Source organism: Gorilla gorilla, chromosome 9 (genome assembly GCF_029281585.2).
Source record: "Gorilla gorilla gorilla isolate KB3781 chromosome 9, NHGRI_mGorGor1-v2.1_pri, whole genome shotgun sequence".
Taxonomy (NCBI): Eukaryota; Metazoa; Chordata; class Mammalia; order Primates; family Hominidae; genus Gorilla; species Gorilla gorilla.
The window spans coordinates 73,636,748-73,657,823 of NC_073233.2; the positions used below are offsets into that span (position 1 = coordinate 73,636,748).

General features: G+C 46.6%; 1 pseudogene; it reads left to right on the top strand.

Annotated features, from left to right (window-relative positions):
- Window positions 1-2,045: 2,045 nt before the first annotated feature.
- Window positions 2,046-3,214, top strand: LOC101135833 (keratin, type II cytoskeletal 8-like; annotated as a pseudogene).
- The last annotated feature ends 17,862 nt before the right edge of the window (window positions 3,215-21,076 follow it).

Consider the following 21,076-nt stretch of genomic DNA (forward strand, 5'->3'; position numbering starts at 1 on the left):
AATAAATAATGGATTAACACTTTTATGTTTCACATAATTGTGGTTATTATTATTTTTGAGTTGCCAATTTCCCCATCTTCTGCCAGTGGAAGCCTCTTCAAGTTATCTCCTGAATCTTTCGATATGACCCTAGTGATCTTTTATACATATCTTTGTTTTCCAGTACCACAAGATGTTCCTGGCTCATCTTGTACATTTCCTGCCCCAGACTTGGAATTATACATCTCTCCAAAGATCGCTGGTTCCCTTCAGTGGGAAATGATATTTAGTAATCCAGTCTGATACTAGATGTATTCATTGCTACTGAGCCTTTGTTTCTAGATGTTTCCAGGGGACAAAGCTAGGAAATATGCATTTTTTTCCTTTCCATTTTTTTTTTTGAGACAGAGTCCGCTCTGTCAGCCAGGCTGGAGTGCAGTGGCACAATCTCGGCTCACTGCAACCTCCGTCTCCTGGGCTCAAGCAATTCTCCTGCCTCAGCCTCCCGAGTAGCTGGGACTACAGGCGCACGCCACCATGCCTGGCTAATTTTTGTATTTTTAGTAGAGACAGGGTTTGGATTACTAAAAAGCCTGCACAGTGATAACAGACCCTCCTTCACAGCTAGGGTGACCCAGCAGGTTTCCTCAGACTCAGGCATTATCTATCATCCTCACTCCTCCTGGAGACCTCAATCCTCAGGTACAGTAGAAAAACCCAACCATGTTGTTGTTTTTTGTTTGTTTGTTTTTTGAGACAGAGTCTCGCTCTGTTGCCCAGTCTGGAGTGCAGTGGCTCCATCTTGGCTCACTGCAAGCTCCACCTCCCAGGTTCACACCATTCTCCTGCCTCAGCCTCCCGAGTAGCTGGGACTACAGGCGCCCGCCACCGCGCCCAGCTAATTCTTTGTGTCTTTAGTAGAGACGGGGTTTCACCGTGTTAGCCAGGATGGTCTCGATCTCCTGACCTCGTGATCCGCCCGCCTTGGCCTCCCAAAGTGCTGGGATTACAAGTGTGAGCCACCACGCCCGGCCAGGAGGCTTAGTCTTAATAAAAACTTGGAAAGAAAGATTCCCCCGAGGATCAATTACAACCGAAATGACAGAGCCCCTATCAGGTGTTGTTGAGTATCCCCTCTGCTGCTAAACTTCAGGGAATAACTTGTTGGGTACACCTGTCTAGGATTAAACCTGTTTCTTATGAGTCACAGGCACAAAAGCAGGATACCACAACCTACATCTGTGAACCTTTGGAGGACCTCTGCTACCTATTTAAAATAATCAATATTCAGCCATAAGTGGTAATGTGACGCTGTGGGTGGGAACGTTTTGCTCTTCTTCCTGATTGTAATACTTCTTTTCTGTCGCTTTGGGCAACTACCTCCTCCCAGGAAACATCTCTTGTCCTTGTTGGGTGTAGAGGCCACTCTAAGGCCCAAGTGGATACCATGTGCCACCGTTAATCCTGTTTGCTCTCCCAATTAACCTAATCCCGTGTAAGTGGGAACAAAACTTTATAGTAAATATTTCAAAAATTATAGTTTTAGGAAATCATCTTCATGGTTGCTGGATTTGTCATCAACATCCCCAGGATAGAGAATTTCACCTTCTGGCCGATCCAAAAACTCTCTTGGCTAACTCCCTAGCCCTCTTCACCATCCATAGCAATCTCAAAGTACCCAGACCCCGACCATTAGGTGGAACTTTCTCTTATGCACTTGATGGATTCTACCTGAAACCCCCACCACTATTGCCTGGACCTGGGAAGGCGTGTGTCTAGATCTCCAGGGCACTAATGATTCTATCTTTTGCAACCACTGTTGTGTTAATGACACAAAAGTGGAAGTTTCCCCACAATGCTGTGACCCAACTCTAGTTGCCAAGTTCCCAAGGCCACAGCAACATAAATAAGATTCCACTTGTGAGCAAGGAGACCATATACAGTGCCTTCTCCCACATCAGAACATACAGAGAAAAAAACAACTGCCTGATATGGGAAGGTGGGATTACCACCCCCTTCTGGAAAACAAGGGCTGACCTAGAGGAAGCTTCTCCACTCCTTGAATCTACATCTGGTTCGGACTGCCTACCTCCACTCCTGCCTCCATCGTGTCCATCACGGTGACCCAGAAGCCCTACAAGGCATCCATCTCTGGCCCCTGGGCCTTCAGCAGCTGCTCCTACACCAGCGGTCCCGGTGCCCACATCAGCTCCTTGAGCTTCTCCCGAGTGGGCAGCAGCAGCAGCTTCTGGAGTGGCCTAGGCACCAGCATGAGTCTAGGTGGTGGCTATGGTGGGGCAGTGGTATGGGGTGGGGGTGGGCGACACAGCCATCACGGTGAACCAGAGTCTGCTGAGCCCCCTTAAGCTGGACCTGGACCCCAACATCCAGGCTGTGCATACCCAGGAGAAGGAGCAGATCAAGACCCTCAACAAGTTTGCCTCCTTCATCGACAAGGTGCAGTTCCTGGAGCAGCAGAACAAATGCTGGAGACTAAGTGGAGCCTCGTGCAGCAGCAGAAGACAGCTGGGAGCAACATGGACAGCATGTTTTAGAGCCACATCCACAGCCTTGGGCAGCAGCTGGACACTGGGCCAGGAGAAGCTGAAGCTGGAGGCAGAGCTTGGCAACACGCAGGGGCTGCTGGAAGACTTCAACGATAAGTACCAGGATGAGATCAACGAGCGGACAGAGATGGGGAATGAATTTGCCTTCATCGAGAAGGATGTGGATGGAGCTTACATGAACAAGGCAGTGCTGGAGTCTCACCTGGAAGGGCTGACTGACAAGATCAACTTCCCCAGAGAGCTGTGTGAAGAGGAGATCTGGAAGCTGCAGTCCCAGATCTCGGACACGTCTGTGGTGCTGTCCATGGACAACAGCCGCTCCCTGGAGGTGGATGGCATCATCGCGGAGGTCAAGGCCCAGTATGAGGAGATCGCCCACTGCGGCCAGGCAAGGCTAAGAGTCTGCACCAGATCAAGGATGAGGAGTTGCAGACACTGGCTGGGAAGCACGGGGATGACCTGCGTCGCAGGAAGATGGAGAACTCTGAGATGATCCGCAACATCAGCGGGGTCCATGCTGAGATTGAGGGCCTCCGAGGCCATCGCGGATGCTGAGCAGTGTGGGGAGCTGGTGGAGCTGGAGGCCGCCCTGTAGCAGGCCAAGCAGGACCTGGCGCCGCAGTTGCTTGAGTAGACAGCTGAGCTCGGCCTCTGGGGGCCTCACAAGCCCTGGCCTCAGCTACGGCCTGGGCCCCAACCTTGACTCTGGCAGGGATTTCAGCTCCTTCAGCCGCACCAGCTCCTCCAGGACCATGGTTGGGAAGCTGGTGTCCGAGTCCTCTGATGTCCTGCCCAAGCGAACAACTATGGCAGTCCCTCCCAGCCTACCCGCTCCTGCAGCTGCCCCAGAGCTTGTGGGGGAGGCCGCTGTGCAGGAAAGCACAGGGAACAGGAGACCCACTTGAGGCTCAGCCCTCCTCCACAGCCCACTTGTGCGGGGTAACTCCCTTGCCCATGCCTCCATCGCAAAACAATTCCACTGTTTTGTTTTGTTTTGTTTTTTCAAGATAAAGCCTCAGCTAGCTCTGCCAACTGTCAAAAAGCAAAAAACAAACAAAACCCAGAAAACCCTACCAGGGTTGTTTGGTGCCCCCCGTTGGAATGGGGGGAGATATCTTGTATCTCCACAGACCCAACTTAGTGGCAAAAGATAGACATCACACCTCACAGGGCCTCTATTGCACCCCAAATGGGTTCGTTTTCATTTGTGGTCATAAGTGGGAAGAAGTCACATCCCATAACCACTCCTAACTCCCCAGGGGACCTCCTGTTCTTTTAGGAGTAGCTTTCCTTTGTATATCAAAAACTTGGAACAGGGGTGAGTGTATGTTGGCCACCCTTTGGCCTTCCGGGGGTCACCATATAAAACCCTGTAAGACCGAGGAATACCAGAAATGAATGATCAATAGGATTAATTCTGACAGGAACTGGAGTGGCATTAGAACTAGTGGCCCCCTGGGGTGGCTTTGCCTACCACGAGTTGGCCCTAAAGAACTGACTCAAACCCTGGAATCATTAGCCACCAACACAGGTCAGGCATTAAAAGGAATTCAAGGATTCCTAGACTCTTTGGCAAATGTAGTTCTTGATAAGAGACTAGCATTGGATTATTTACTAGCTGAACAAGGTGGGGGCTGTGCAGTTATGAATAAAACCTGGACAGGTTGAGATTAACATTCACATGATCTATGAGCAATCTATCTGGTCACATAGATGCTGGGTCACTGACTCCAGCTATATCTGCTCGACTATCAAAAATGCCCTTCCGGCCAGGCACAGTGGCTCATGTCTGTAATCCCAGCACTTGGGAGGCCGAGGCAGGTGAATTGCCTGAAGTCAGGAGTTCGAGACCAGCCTGGCCAACATGGTGAATCCATCTCTACTAAAAATACAAAAATTAGACGTACGTGGTGGCGGGCGCCTATAATCCCAGCTACTTGGGAGGCTGAGGCAGGAGAATTGCTTGAACCCGGGAGGCAGAGGTTGCAATGAGCTGAGATCGCGCCATTGAACTCCAGCCTGGGCAACAAGAGCAAGACTTCATCTCAAAAAAAGAAAAAAAAAAAAAGCCCTCCAAAGTCTCACTTGGTTCTTACCTCTCCTAGGACCTTTGGTAGCTGTCTTGTTATTACTAATCTTTGGCCCTTGCTTTTTTAACCTCTTTTTTTTTGAGATGGAGTTTTGCTCTTTGTTGCCCAGGCTAGAGTGCAATGGCACGATCTCAGCTCACTGCAACCTCTCCCTCCTGGGTTCAAACGATTCTCCTGCCTCAGCCTCCCGAGTAGCTGGGATTACAGGTGTGAGCCACCACAGCTGGCTAATTTTTTTTTTTTTTTTTTTATTGATCATTCTTGGGTGTTTCTCACAGAGGGGGATTTGGCAGGGTCATAGGACAATAGTGGAGGGAAGGTCAGCAGATAAACAAGTGAACAAAGGTCTCTGGTTTTCCTAGGCAGAGGACCCTGCGGCCTTCCGCAGTGTTTGTGTCCCTGGGTACTTGAGATTAGGGAGTGGTGATGACTCTTAACGAGCATGCTGCCTTCAAGCATCTGTTTAACAAAGCACATCTTGCACCGCCCTTAATCCATTTAACCCTGAGTGGACACAGCACATGTTTCAGAGAACACAGGGTTGGGGGTAAGTTCACAGATCAACAGGATCCCAAGGCCGAAGAATTTTTCTTAGTACAGAACAAAATGAAAAGTTTCCCATGTCTACTTCTTTCTACACAGACACCGCAACCATCCGATTTCTCAATCTTTTCCCCACCTTTCCCCCCTTTCTATTCTACAAAACCGCCATTGTCATCATGGCCTGTTCTCAATGAGCTGTTGGGTACACCTCCCAGACGGGGGTGGCAGCCGGGGAGGGGCTCCTCACTTCCCAGTAGGGGTGGCTGGGCAGAGGCACCCCTCACCTCCCGGATGGGGCGGCTGGCCGGGCCGGGGGCTGACCCCCCCACCTCCCTCCCAGACGGGGTGGTTGCCGGGTGGAGGATCTCCTCACTTCTCAGACGGGGCGGCCGGGCAGAGACGCTCCTCACCTCCCAGACGGGGTCGCGGCCGGGCAGAGGCGCTCCTCACATCCCAGATGGGGCGGTGGGGCAGAGGCGCTCCCCACATCTCAGACGATGGGCGGCCGGGCAGAGACGCTCCTCACTTCCTAGATGGGATGGCGGCCGGGAAGAGGCGCTCCTCACTTCCTAGATGGGATGGCGGCCGGGCAGAGACGCTCCTCATTTTCCAGACCGGGCAGCCAGGCAGAGGGGCTCCTCACGTCCCAGACAGGGTGGCGGCCGGGCAGAGGCTGCACTCTCGGCACTTTGGGAGGCCAAGGCAGGCGGCTGGGAGGTGGAGGTTGTAGCGAGCCGAGATCACGCCACTGCACTCCAGCCTGGGCACCATTGAGCACTGAGTGAACCAGACTCCGTCTGCAATCCCGGCACCTCGGGAGGCCGAGGCTGGCGGATCACTCGCGGTTAGGAGCTGGAGACCAGCCCGGCCAACACAGCGAAGCCCCGTCTCCACCAAAAAAATAGGAAAACCAGTCAGGCGTGGCGGCGCGCGCCTGCAATCACAGGCACTCGGCAAGCTGAGGCAGGAGAACCAGGCAGGGAGGTTGCAGTGAGCCGAGACGGCAGCAGTACAGTCCAGCTTCGGCTGGGCATCAGAAGGAGACCGTGGAAAGAGAGGGAGAGGGAGACCGTGGGGAGAGGGAGAGAGAGGGAGAGAGAGGGAGAGGGAGAGGGAGAGGGAGAGGGAGAGGGAGAGGGAGCGGGAGCGGGAGCGGGAGAGGGAGAGGGGCCTAATTTTTGAATTATTAGTAGAGATGGGGTTTCACCATGTTGTTTCACCATGGGCTGGTCTCGAACTCCTGACCTCAGGTGATCTGCCCACCTCGGCCTCCCAAAGTGCTGGAATTACAGGCATGAGCCACCACTCCCGGCCTGCTTGTTTAACCTCTTAATAAAGTTTGTGTCTTCTAGGTTACAACAGTTCCAGGTAAAGACAATGCTGGCACAAGGTTTCTAACCCATCCATCTTCTGACCTAGAGAATGAAAGCATCCTGCCTTTGGGCCGCCTTGGGTCAGGTATCTGGAGATTTTTACTCCTCTAGTGCTATGCAGGGCCTATTCCCATAAACTCAGCAGGGAGCAGTTACAGAACATGGACCTCCACCCTTTTGCAACCCCTTTCAGATTAAGGAGGAGTATCTGATCTCTGAGGGGAGAATGAGGTAGGAGGCAGGTGGGACTCGACTCTGGGCCAGGTTGAAGACTGGTTGAAACTGGGAAGAGTCTGTGTGTGGTGGCTCACGCCTGTAATGCCAGCACTTTGGGAGGCCGAGCTGGGTACATCACTTGAGGCCAGGAGTTCAAGACCAGCCTGGCCAATATGGTGAAACACCGTCTCTACTAAAAATATAAAAAATTATACAAAAATTAGCCAGGTGTGGTGGCGGGCGCCTGTAGTCCCAGCTACTCAGGAGGCTGAGACAGGAGAATCACTTGAACCTGGGAGACGGAGGTTGCAGTGAGCTGAGATTTCATCACTGCACTCCAGCCTGGCTGCATTTCAAAAGAAAAGAAACTGGGAAGAGACACTGAAGGCACCTTTCCATAAGACATGGCCACTAATGCCATGACTGTTTACCATTGCCATGGCAACACCTGAAAGTTACTGCCCATTTTTGAGCTATTTTAAAATAACCGACCCCTTAATTAGCATACCATTAAGAGTGGGTATAAATATAACTGCAAAAGTGCCCCTAGGCTGCTACTCTCAGCACACTGCCTATGAGGTAGCCCTGCATGGCAGGAGCAGTCACGGAGCTGTGATGTTGCCACTGCTTCAATAAAGCTGTTTTCTTCTACCCCCGGCTTGCTCTTGAATTCCTTCCTGAGTGAAGCCAAGAATTTGCCCTGCCTCACCTTGAGATACCATAAACATTTTAGGATGGTTATTTAAGAAATGTCAGTGAAAAACATCATCATGACTTTGATAGGGATTGCATTGAATATGTAGGTTGCTTTGGGTAGTATTCACATCTTAGCAATATTAACTCTTCCAATCCACAAACATGGGAAGTGTTTCCATTAATTTATGCCTTCTTTAATTTCTTTCAGCAATGTTTTGTAGTTTCTATTGTATAAGTCTTTTACCTGTTGGTTAATTCCTAAATATTTTATTTTATTTAATTATTTGATTTATTTTATTTTATTTTATTTTACTTTTTGAGATGGAGTTTCCCTCTTGTCGCCCAGGCTGGAGTGCAGTGGCACGATCTCGGCTCACTGCAACCTCCGCCTCCTGGGTTCAAGCGATTCTCCTGCCTCATTCTCCCGAGTAGCTGGGATCACAGGCGACTGCCACCATGCCTGGCTAATTTTTGTATTTTTAGTAGAGACGGGGTTTTGCCATGTTGGCCAGGCTGGTCTTGAACTCCTGACCTCAGGTGATCCACCCACCTCAGCCTCCCAAAGTGCTGGGATTACAGGCATAAGCTACCGCACCCGGCCAATATTTAATTCTTTTTAATGCGTTGTAAATGGAATTGTTTTTAAATTTCCTTTTCAGATTGTTAGCACATAGAAATGCGACTTTTTGTGTGTTTACGTTGTATGTGCTACTTTGTTGAAATCATTTATTAATTCTAACAGGTTTTTTTTTTTTTTGATGTGTGGAACCTTTAGAATTTTCTACATAAAAGATCATATCAGGCCTGAGCCTGGTGGCTTATAACAGTAATCATAGCAAATTGGGAGGCTGGGGTGGGAGAATCACGTGAGGCCAGGAGTTTAAGGATGCAGTGAGCCATGATTGTGCCACTGCACTCTAGCCTGGGTAATAGAGTAAGACCCCAACTAAAAAAAAAAGGATCAATATAATCAGTGAACAGAGATGATTTTACTTCTTCCTTTCCAATGTGGATGCCTTTTATTTCTTTTTCTTGCCTAATTGCTCTGGCTAGAATGTTCAGTGCTATGTTGAATGGAAATAGTGAAAGCAAGCATCCTTGCTTTGTTCCTGATATTAGAGGAAATGTTTTCAATGTTTCACCATTGAGTATGGTGTTCACTGTGGGTGTTTTATATATGGCTTTTTTATTATGGTGAGGGTGTATACTTCTATTTCTAGTTTGTTGAGTGTTTATTTTTATCATGAAAAGGTGTTGAATTTTGTCAAATGCTTTTGCTGTTAGAAGGGGAAGGGTCTGTATACCGAAAACTATAAAACACTGATGAAAGAAATGGAAGGAGGCTGGGCACGGTGGCTCATACCTGTAATCCCAACACTTTGGGAGGGCGAGGTGGGCGGATCACGAGGTCAGGAGTTCGAGACCAGCCTTTCTAATATGCTGAAACCCTGTCTCTACTAAAAATACAAAAAGTAGCCAGGCGTGGTGGCGCATGTGTGTGGTCCTGGCTACTCAGGAGGCTGAGGCAGAAGAATCACTTGAACTCAGGAGGTGGAGGTTGCAGTGAGCTGAGATCGTGCCGCTGCACTCCAGCCTGGGTAACAGAGTGAGACTCCATCTCAAAAAAAAAAAAAAAAAAAGGAAATGGAAGGAAACACATATAAATGCAAAGATATCCCATGTTCATGGATTGGAATAATTAGTATTGTTAAAATGTCCATAGTAACCAAACTACCCAAATCCACAGATTCAATGCAATCCTTATCAAAATTCCAGTCTTTTTTATAAAAAAGAAAAAACAATCCTCAAGTCCACATGGAACCACAAAAGACCCCAAACAGTCAAAGCAATCTTGAGCAAAATAACAAATCTGGAGGCATCATACTCCCTGATTTCAAAATATATTATAAAGTTACTGTAATCAAAATAGCATGATACTGCCATTAAAAAAAAGATATATCAACACATGGAACAGGATATAATGCCCCCAAAATAAACCCATACATTTATGGCAAATTGATTTTTGACAAAGATGCCAAGAATATACAATTTGAAAAGGATACTCTCTTCCATAAATGGTATTGAGAATGCAGAAGATGAAACTAGACTCTTATCTTACACTATATATAAAAATAAACTCAAAATGGATTAAAGACTTAAATATAAAACAAACTGTAAAACTACTAGAAAAAACATAGAGGAAAAGATCCATGACATTGGTCTGAGCAATGGATTTTTGAAAATGACCCTGAAAGCACAGGCAACAAAAGCAAAAATAGACAAATGGGATGGTATCAAACTAAAAAGCCTCTGGGCAGCAAAGGAATCAATTAACAGAGTGGAGACAAAAACAGAATGGGAGAAAATATTTGCAAACCATATATCTGATAAGCAGTTAATATCCAAAATATATAACTCAAACAACTCAATGGCAAGAAAACAAATAACCCAGTGAATTAATGGGCAAAGGACCTGAACAGACATTTCTCAAAATACATATGAATGGCCAAAGGCATATGAAAAAATGCTCAACGTGACTAATCATTAGGGAAATGCAAACCACAATGAGATATCACCTCACATGTGTTAGAATGGCTATTATTAAAAAGATGAGGCTGGGCACGGTGGCTCATGCCTATAATCCTAGCATTCTGGGAGGCCAAGGCAAGCAGATCACCTGAGGTCAGGAGTTCTAGACCAGCCTGACCAACACGGTGAAAACCCATCTCTACTAAAAATTAAAAAAAAAAATTAGCCTGGCATGGTGATGCACACCTGGAGTCCCAGCTACTTGGGAGGCTAACGCAGGAGAATCACTTGAACCCGGGAGGCGGAGATTGAAGTGAGCGGAGATCTCACTACTGCACTCCAGCCTGGGCGACAGGGTGAAACTGCGTCTCAAAAAAACAAACAAATAAATAAAAATAAGAAAATAAAAAAATAAAAAGATGAAAGAAAAAGTGTTGGCGAGGATGTGGAGAGAAGGGCACTCTTGTACACTGTCAGTAGAAATGTAAATTAGTGCAGCCCTTATATAAAAGAGTATGAAGGTTCCTAAAAAACTCAAAATAGAACTACCATATGATCCAGCAATCCCATTGCTGGGTATATATTTAAAGGAACTGAAATGAATATGTTGAAGAGACATCTACAATCTCATATTCATCACAGCATTATTCACAATAGCCAAGATATGGAATCAACCTATGTGTCCACTGGTGGATGAAAGAATAAGGAAAATGTGGTGTATATACAAAACAGAATACTATTCAGCCTTTTTTTTTTTTTTTTTTTTTTTGGAAAAAGGGAATTCTGGCTGGGCGCGGTGGCTCGTGCCTATAATCCCAGCACTTTGGGAAGCCGAGGTGGGCGGATCACTTGAGGTCAGGAGTTTGAGACCAGCCTGGCCAACTTGGTGAAACTCTGTCTGTACTAAAAATACAAAAATTAGCTGGGCGTGGTGGTGCGCACCTGTAATCCCAGCTACTCAGGAGGTTGAGGCATGAGAATCACTTGAACCAGGAGGTAGACGTTGCAGTGAGCCAAGACCATACCACTGCACTCCAGCTTGGGAGGCAGAGTGAAACTGCATCAAAAAAAAAAAAAAAAGGAAATTCTATTATTTGCCACAACAGGGATGAACCTGGAGAACATTATGTTCAGTGAAATAAGCCAGGCAGAGAGAGACAAATACCACATGATCTCACTTATATGCAAGATCTAAAACTGTCCACCTCATAGCCAGCTGCAGTGGCTCATGCCTGTAATCCCAGTGCTTTGGGAGGCTAACATGAGAGGATTTCTTTTTCTTTTTTTTTTTTTTGAGATGGAGTCTTGCTCTGTTGCCAGGCTGGAGTGCAGTGGTGTGATCTTGGCTCACTGCAACCTCCACCTCCTGGGTTCAAGCGAGTCTCCTGCCTCAGTTTCCTGAGTAGCTGGGACTATAGGCACGTGCCACCACACCCAGCTAATTTTTGTATTTTTAATAGAGACGGGGTTTCACCATGTTGGCCAGGATGGTCTCAATCTCTTGACCTCATGATCCACCCACCTTGGCCTCCCAAAGTGCTGGGATTATAGGTGTGAGCCACTGCGCCCAGCTGTGAGAGGATTTCTTGAGGCCAAGAGTTTCAGACCAGCCTGGGCAACATAGTGAGACCCCATCTCTACCCCCCCAAAAAAATTAGTCAGGTGTGGTGATGCACACCTGTAGCTCCAGCTACTGGAGAGGCTGATGCAGGAGGATCACTTGAGCCCAGGAGTTCAAGACTACAGTGAGCCATGATTGTGCCACTACACTCCAGCCTGGGTGGCAGAGTAAGACCCCATCTCTAATACAATACAGTAATATAAAAATGTTGTAGAATGCAAAGTATTGTTCCTGGGTGTGTCTGTGAGGGTGTTGCCAAAGGAGATTAACATTTGAGTCAGTGGACTGGGAGAAGCAGACCCACCCTTAGTCTGGCGTGGCACCATCTAATCAGCTGCCAGCACAGCTAGATTAAAGCAGGCAGAAGAACATGGAAGGACCTGACTTGCTGAGTCTTCCGGCTTTCATCTTTCTCCCTTGCTGGATGTTTCCTGCCCTCGAACATCAGACTCCAAGTTCTTCAGCTTTTGGACTCTTGGACTTACACCAGTGGTTTGCGGCTCTCGGGCCTTCGTTCACAGACTGAAGGCTGCACTGTTGGCTTCCCTACTTTTGAGGTTTTGGGTCTTGGACTGGCTTCCCTGATCCTCACCTTGCAGACAGCCTATTGTGGGACTTCACCTTGTGATCATGTGAATCAATACTCCTCAATAAACTCCCCTTCATATATACATCTATCCTATTAGTTCTGTCCCTCTAGAGAACTCTAATATACCTGTCTAACTGAAACTTTGTACCTTTTGAGCAATATCTTCCCATTTCCCGCTCTCCCATGCCCCTAGCCTCTGGTAATCTCTGGATACCTGATCTAAGGGGTCCAACAGGATATTTTCATTTTTCAGGTCATAAGATGGGATGGGTTGAAACCTTGTGCCAGCATCATCTTTATGTGGAATCTAGAAGACATAAACTTAAGTAGGAGGTCAACAGGAAAATTATAATTTGGAGGATGAGAAAATTAATGCATCTATGCCCATGGCATCATGTTTTTTATCTTTGTGTTTGTGAAACAACAGCTTTAAGTCTTATAGGAGCTCACAAGTGTAAATCATGGTGTCCTCCTCTTATGCCGTCAGGGATTCATAGGAAACAGATTTAATCTTGGACAGGTGTACCCAACTAGTGATTCCCTGAAGTTTAACAGCAGGGAAGGTACTTAACAATACCTGATAGGGGCTCTTCCATTTGGGTTGTAATTGATCCTCTGCGGATCCTTTTTAACAAAAAGTTTTTTGTAAGACTAGGTGTTCAGGTTGAACAGAGGAGCTATTTCTTTCCTATGTGGGAAAGGGAAGTACTTTGTTTTTATAATTTTTGAAGGGCCTTTGTGCCTAGCCTAAATTCTAAGGGGTGGCACAGTGAGGCATGTTTGGCCCCGTTTCCTGTCATGGTCTGACTTCTTTTTTTTGAAGGCTTCTTTGGAATTCCCTTTGGCTAAGGGACTTAGAGTCAAAAGACTTATAGCCAATTAAACATCCTAGGTCAGAAGGAAATGGAGGTGAGCAGGCACTCATTTGCCCTTAAAATCTTTTAAAGCAATATAAGAGTCAAAAACTAAATGCCAATAATAAGGTTATATGTAAAAAAAAAAAAAAAAAACAGCATAGAATCAAGCTGTATTCGGGGAAAACACTGTTTTCGCAGACCTCTAAGACAAAACATTTTAGTACCAGGGCCCAATAGTCAGAACCAGAGGAAAAAAAGTCACAATGTTGATGAAAAGGTTGATGGAAAGAGCCATCATCCCAGGCCTTCTTAAAGGGAGAAAGAATTGAAAGTAGTGAGACACAACAACAGTTGAATCTCTGAGACATGAATCCAAGACATTTTAAAATAAACCAGGTAGATTATTAAAAGCAAAACTTCCTGTAATTTAGCAAATCAATACCTTAAGAAAACCTGTTGCCAATATATAGACCATTCTCTAGAAAGTCTACCACAGTTTTCCTTTAGTCATAGTCAGCTTAAGCTTAATCATACACAAAATTCCCCTTCACAAACCCCATCATGACCCACATGGACCATCTACAACATGCTTGGACTTTCTGACTTGTCCTATAGGACCCCTTCCTTAAAGAACTAATCATTTTACTCTAGGATAAGAATTTACTACACAAGATCCCTCCTCATATAAAATAACTTTGTATCCTTCCTTGTATCCTTCTTTGTATCCTTCCTTGTATCCTTCTTTGTATTCTTCCTTGCAAAAAGTACATCTATCCATAACTTTCTTCATATCTCTCTTTTCTACTTACTGGTTCCTTCATATTTTGAACCTCTCTTTTAATAACTTCCAAATTAGACAAAAATTATTATTTTTCCCAATAAAAAACACACTTTCTTTGGCTTATTTTATATAAATCTAAAGAGCAAGAAATTCTGAACTGCTCATCAGACATTGGCACTCTATAGATGAGAACTATTTCACAACTTCAAGATTTTCAACTATACATAAGCTCGCTGTTTAAAAGCCATCCTAACCATTCTAAAGGCTACAAACATCAGAGGTCCATCTAGGTAAAAATCTTAAATTTTAGAAGACATAACATTCCCTTCAGACTAATAAATTTAGACTAGTCTTATTTTTTAATTTATGAATTCTCTTTTATTTATAAGCCAATTTGATAGCATGCTAAACACAACACACATCACACAAATGAAGTGACCTACACAAGACAGATGGATCCAAGTTACTTATAAAATTCGGACCTGTCTATCTCAATACATTTTGTTAGCCCAGATACGTAGGGAAGACAGGAAGAGGCAGAGAAGGGACCCCATAGCATCAAATAAGGAAGGGAGGTGGTAAACCGTGTTGCTCAAGGGGAGGTCTCAGAGTCCTTGAGCTACCAGAGCATCTAGCAGTGGAGACACCAAAGAAAAATGTTCTGGCGGCCACTTGTCTTCCACTGCAAAAAGCTGTCCATTGGGTCAAGGGTCCAGGAATCTGAGTAATTTTACTTGAGCAAGGTGGCTCATTGGGACATATGGAAGAAGGTTAGTTCTAATATTGACGGGGAGCTTTTTCCCTCGTTTGCTGGGGATGGTTAGGACATTCTCACTGTGAATGGTCCTTTTGCTTATAGTAGGCACACTGATTCTGGACCAGGAGCCAGTGAGTTGGGGGCTCTCATCTGGGCATCCCACATGGTGATCTTGTGACACTTTCTCAGGATAGGTAATTCTAAGGTGGCAGGGGACTTAAAGTAACAGCTAACAATTGCACTTTTTGGCTATTTCTTTTCTTTTTTGAGACAGGGTCTCACTCCAGTTGCCCAGGCTGGAGTTGCAGTGGCATTATCTCAGCTTACTGCAGCCTCAACCTCCTGGGCTCAGGTGATTCTCCCACCTCAGCCTCCTCAGTATCTAGGACCACAGGCATACACCACCATGCACAGTGAATTTTTTGTATTTTTAGTAGAGACAGAGTTTCATCATGTTGCCTGGGCTAGAGCTGTTTCTTTTGTCTTTTTTTTCAACTCTTTTTCCCTGTCCCTGTTGTTGTAAATTTTAAAGGCCAAGTTTAAATATTGGCTCATAGGGGTTTAAGCTTCCATTGTTGCTGTTTGTACCTTCCTCCTAATGTCAGGGGCAACTTGAGTAATAAAATGCATACCCAGAAGAGTTTGCCCTTCTGGGGAGTCTGGGTCTGCGTTAGTATATTTCCTGAGTGCCTCAACAAAACAACCTTGAAATAGAGTGGGATTTTCATCTTTTCCCTGAGTTATTTCTCTAACTTTGCCATAATTGGCTGGCTTAACTACACACTTTTTCCTCCACTTTTTTTTCCGGCATGGCACAGCAGGGAGACAACAATACTTGCAAGTCATGGCAAGTTAAATTTAAAACATTGTCAACAAATTCTTCTATAAACTTTTCTAGATTTTCTGAAAACTGGCCAAATTTTTTGCATAAAGCCAAATCTGACATAGAAAATGGCACATGTATTCTAAGTATCATCCCATTTCCATCAGTTACCTCCTACAATGGACACAAGTTTTATTTTAGAGGCTAATATGGGGCCCCACTCCTGGTGGTACTGGTTGGGCTTACTACCTTGGGAAGTGAGGAATATAGGCTGGGGCTAGTTGGATACGGGTGCCTGATAAACTTGGGGTGGACTTCCTCAGAACTGGGGGACTGAGGAGACTCCAGGAAAGATGTAGGCCTTCTAGTGGGAACAGCTAGGAGGGAAACCCTTAGGCATGGCTTCTGGGTTCCTGGGAGTAATATGAGCCAATAAAGGACCATAAAAGCCTGTACATAAAGGACCTCCTCCCATTTTCCTTATTTTATATAGAATAAGTCCAATTGTAAAATAGCGTCACAATATATAGAACCAAATCTATATATTAGGCCTAATCTCTTGGTTTTCTAATTTGTTTTGGACCCAAGTGGTGCTACAATAGAAAATGAGTTTCTTTTTCTTTAGGTTGAATTTGAATTTGCTCCAACAGCCTAAAAGACACCCTAGTGGTAAGTCTTCTGGGATGTTCATCATTGTCTCGATGTCTAACAAGGATTTATACTGGACATAGAAGTTTTTCTTTTCTTTTCTTTTTCTTTTTTCTTTTCTTTTCTCTTTTTTTTTTTTTTTTTTTTTGAGATGGAATTTTGCTCTTGTTGCCCAGGCTATAGTGCAATGGCACAATCTTGGCTCACTGCCACCTCCGTTTCCCGGATTCAAGCAGTTCTCCTGCCTCAGCCTCCTGAGTAGCTGGGATTACAGACGTGCTCCACCACGCCTGGCTAATTTTGTATTTTTTTTACTAGAGATGGAATTTCACCATGTTGGTCAGGCTGGTCTCGAACTCCTGACCTCAAGTAATCCACCCGCCTCGGCCTCCCAAAGTGTTGGGATTACAGGCGTGAGCCACTGCGCCTAGCCAGAAGTTTTTCTAAGTCTAGTGAGAGGGAAAACAACTGGGATCTCATTATTTTTCCCTTTTAGATTCTCACTTCCTGCAGAGGTGTAAGCAAGGCATTATGAAAGTGGATTATAGGCATTTTCCAGTGGATGAAGTATGACAAAGAAAGTATTTTTATCAAGCAAAGTGTAGAAGGAAAAGTGTAAATGAAGTGACAAGAAAAGAAAATGCTGTTACAGAAAATAACTTTAACTTTAAGGCAGAAAACAAGAAAAGGCAAGACCGAGATTCCCCTAGGGTGGGCCTCTGTCCCACAATCCTGAGAGACAGTACCAATGCCAAAACACTTGGAGTGCCCAGGGGGCAGCCAGCAGTGAACCCCAAAGGCCTAGTTGGGGCTACAGAACAACATGACTCTGGTGTCCCAGGGTCAACACAACAGGGGACCTCTCAAAGACAAGTGTTCTGCCTTAAACAACTGCCCAAATACAGTTTATCAGGGAACTAAAGCAAAAACTACAAATGAAACATACATTTCAGAGAAAAAATTAAAATAAAATAAAAGGCTGGGCATGGTGGCTCATGCCTGTAATCTTTGCACTTTGGGAGGCTAAGGCAGGTGGATTGCTTGAGCTCAGGAGTTCGAGACCAGCCTGGGCAACATGGTGAAACCCTGTCTCTACCAAAAATACAAAAAATTAACCAAGTGTGGTGGCATGCACCTGTGGTCCCAGCTACTCAGGAAGCTGAGGTGGGAGGATCGCTTGAGCCCAGGAGGTGGAGGTTGCAGTGAGCCAAGATCATGCCACTGCAGTCCAGCTTGGACACAGAGTGAGACTCCATCTCAAACAATGAAGACATAAAGAAAAAGAAAAAGAAAAATATTTAAAATAAAAAATAAATGAAATGGCAATGGAAAAATGAAAAGATGTTAGGGAAAGGACCGAGAGAAGGAGTGACAAGGACGTAGTTGGTCAGGTATGCCATGGGAGACTTTGAAATGACAATCTAGCCCAAAGCCTTATTTCCTGGCTTACTCAATATCAAGGGGCAGAGGGGACAGTCACCCATCTGCAGGAGCCAAAATGGACTAGTCAGTCTGCAACCTGGGGCCTGGGTTAAGGGCTCCTCCCCAAGTTTCCTCAGCTTGAACAGGCTCAGCTACCACGGGGGGTACTGGCGCACAGGCCAGTGATCTGCTGGTCAGTGTGGTGGGTCCCACACAAGGCAGTGGCTCTGTGGCTGCTCACCTGCCTACTTGGCTCCACTGCCTGCCAGGAAAGGTAATGGCTCTTAAAAGAGCCTTTGGCTAGTCTTACAGCTCTGCAGCTTGTATTGCTGTAGCACCAATCACCATCTCACCTACTCTCATTCATCGCTGTCTTGCTGCCTCTCATTGCCTCTCTCTTATTGCTGCCCCTTCACTGTCCACCGCCTTGCCAATCTCTGTCTAGCTGATCGCCATTTCTCACTGTCTCTCATCGTCTCACCTCTCTGCCAATCATGGATCACCAGTCTCACTGTCAATCACTGTCTCTCACCATCTGTCCACTGATTGCTGCCGTCTCTGCTGTCACATCACTTCTCTGCTGATCGCTGGTCACCACTGTCTCACTGCCACTTCACCAGTCACCAATAGCTGTCATCTCTGCTGTCTTTGTCATCTTTGTGGTCACCAGATGATACAGGACAGGTAAGCCCCAAAACTGGGGCTGAGCTTGGGTGAGTTCTTGGCTTCACCCAGGAAAGAATTCAAGGGTGAGCCAGTGGTGTTAGACAGCAGCAACTTTTACTGAATGGTGCTGCTCCTTGCAGACCATGACTAACTCATTGGCAGTGCACCCAGAGTAAGAAATGTATGGGTTTGGCCAGGCATGGTGGCTCACATCTGTAATTCCAGCACTTTGGGAGGCCGAGGCAGGCACATCACTTGAGGTCAGGAGTTCCAGACCATCCTGGCCAACATTTTGAAACCTCGTGTCTACTAAAAATACAAAAATTAGCTGGGTGTGGTGGTGAGCGCCTGTAATCCAAGCTACTCGGGAGGCTGAGGCAGTAGAATCACTTAAACCCAGGAGGCAGAAGTTGCAGTGAGCCAAGATGGTGCATTGCACTCCAGCCTGAGCGACAGAGTGAGACTCCGTCTCAAAACAAAACAAAACAAAAAATGCCAGGCATGGTGGCTCACGCCTGTAATCCCAGCACTTTGGGAGGCTGAGTTGGGTGGATCATGAGGTCAGGAGTTCAAGACCAGCCCGGCCAACATAGTGAAACCCCGTCTCTACTAAAAATACAAAAATTATCCAGGCGTGGTGGCGGATGCCTGTCCCAGATACTTGGGAAGCTGACACAGGAGAATCTCTTGAACCCAGGAGTCGGAGGTTGCAGTGAGCCAAGATCACACCGCTGCACTCCAGCCTGGATGACATGGTGAGACTTTATCTCAAAAAAGAAAAAAAAGAAAGAAATATATGGGGTCTTGACAACTGTGCTTATATTCACTTAAATGCATTTTCAATTATATTCAAATTAAGGAGTGAGTCAATTCAAATTGAGGGGCTGGTTATTTAGAACTTTCTAGGAAAGGGGCAGTAACTTCCAAGTTGTTGGCATGGAAAGGGGTGGTAGCTTCCAGGTCATTGCCATGGCATTTCTAAATGGTCACGGTACTTGTGGGAGTGTCTTATGCTAATGAATAATGAGGGCAGCCAGGGATCACTTTCCTTGCCATCTGCTGGTTCCTGCCAGTTTCCTCACTTTATCCTGTCTAGATCAGATCCTGTTTTGGTCAGCAGTGTTGTGATCAGAAAACAAGTCCTACTGGTCTCCTACCTCAGAAAGAGCATAGGATTGGCTAATTTGAATAACTCTGGTGGGTTTGGGGGCATAGGGGCTGTCCCTTGTTGTCTAGCACCTGGCCCTGATTTGATTCAGGGCAGGAGAAATGTTGGTTTGGTGTTTGAGGGTTACATAAGAAAGTAGTTCAGAGTATGGGCTCTGGATCACAGGAAAGATGGAAACAACTTTAGCCATTAGTTTGGCCCTTAGGTTAATGGATGCCAAATAGACAAATACAGAATCTAAGTAATCACAGTACAGTGCTCTGAACCAATGACCTATATGTGATGTTTTTTCTCTTTTGGTCACAATACAACAGTCTAGGAACCAAGGGTTAGAGGTGGGAGTGGCTTCTGTTACTTATATACAATGACCATCTGTCTTAGTCTGTTTGGGCTGCTAAAACAAAACCCCATACACTGGGTAGTTTATAAACAACAGAAGTTTATTTCTCACAGTCTGAAGGCTGGGAAGTCCAAGATCAAGACACTATCAGATTCGGTATCTGCCAAGGACCCATTTCCTGGTTCACAGATGGCACCTTCTTGCCGTATCGTCGCATGGTGGAAGGGGCAAGGCAGCTTTCTTGGCCCTTTTTTTTTTTTTTTTTTTTGAGACGGAGTCTCGCTCTGTCACCCAGGCTAGAGTGCAGTGGCGTGATCTCGGCTCACTGCAAGCTCTGCCTCCTGGGTTCATGCCATTCTCCTGCCTCAGCCTCCGGAGCAGCTGGAACTACAGGCGCCCGCCACCACGCCTGGCTGATTTTTTTGTATTTTTAGTAGAGATGGGGGTCTCACCGTGTTAGCCAGGATGGTCTCGATCTCCTGATCTTGTGATCCGCCCGCCTCAGCCTCCCAAAGTGCTGGGATTACAGGCGTGAGCCACCGCACCCTCTTGGCCCTTTTTAATAAGGGCACTGATCTCATTCATGACAGTTCCACCCTCATGACTAATCATCTCACCCCAAGCACTATCTCCTAGTTCCATCGCCTTTAGGGTTGGGATTTCAACCTGTGAATTTTAGGGAGACAAACATTTAGACCATACCACCATCTCATTACTTTTTTCAACTCTTATTGAACATAGTTTTGGACTTAGAGAGAACTTGCAAAAGTAGTACAAAGAGTTCTTAAATGTTCCTCACCTGGCTTCTCCTAATGGCAGCGGCAGCCCATCGGGAGCCGCAGCTGCGAAGATGCAGGCTGCAGCGTGGGAGTCGCAGAGGAGGAGGCACAGCCGGGGCTGTGTGGCCCAAGGGGCCAGCGGGAGCTGGGAACAGGTGAAAGCCTCACCCCCTGCCGAGTTGGCAGGGCAGGAGCCAGTGCCCCTGGTGCAGCCGCAGCCACCCAGCTGCAGCTCCAGACCCCAGCATCCCTGCGCTCTTCAGGGCCCAGGAAGCCTTTTGCCCCCACAGGCTTAAAAGTGCCTGCTCCCGCTCCCTGGCCTCTCCCCACTCCTGGCACCCGCTCTGGGGTGGAGCAAAGTTGTGGCCCAGCCTGGGTGCTGTGCACACTCGAGGTGGCATTGACACACCAGCCCTCTGCCACCTTGGCCACCTCCAGACTTTGGGCACTGATAAGCATGGGAGGGAGGCCAAGGCGGGGCTGGGTTCGGGCCTGCAGTCTCCCCTCAGCATGAACAGCCTGGGCACCGCGGACAGGACAGCATGTTGATGGTGGCAGGAGGCAGACAGGCTCCTGGGCGGAAAGGGGTGGTCCCGGTGAAACCCTACCTTCAAGCCAGAAATGGCCTGAAG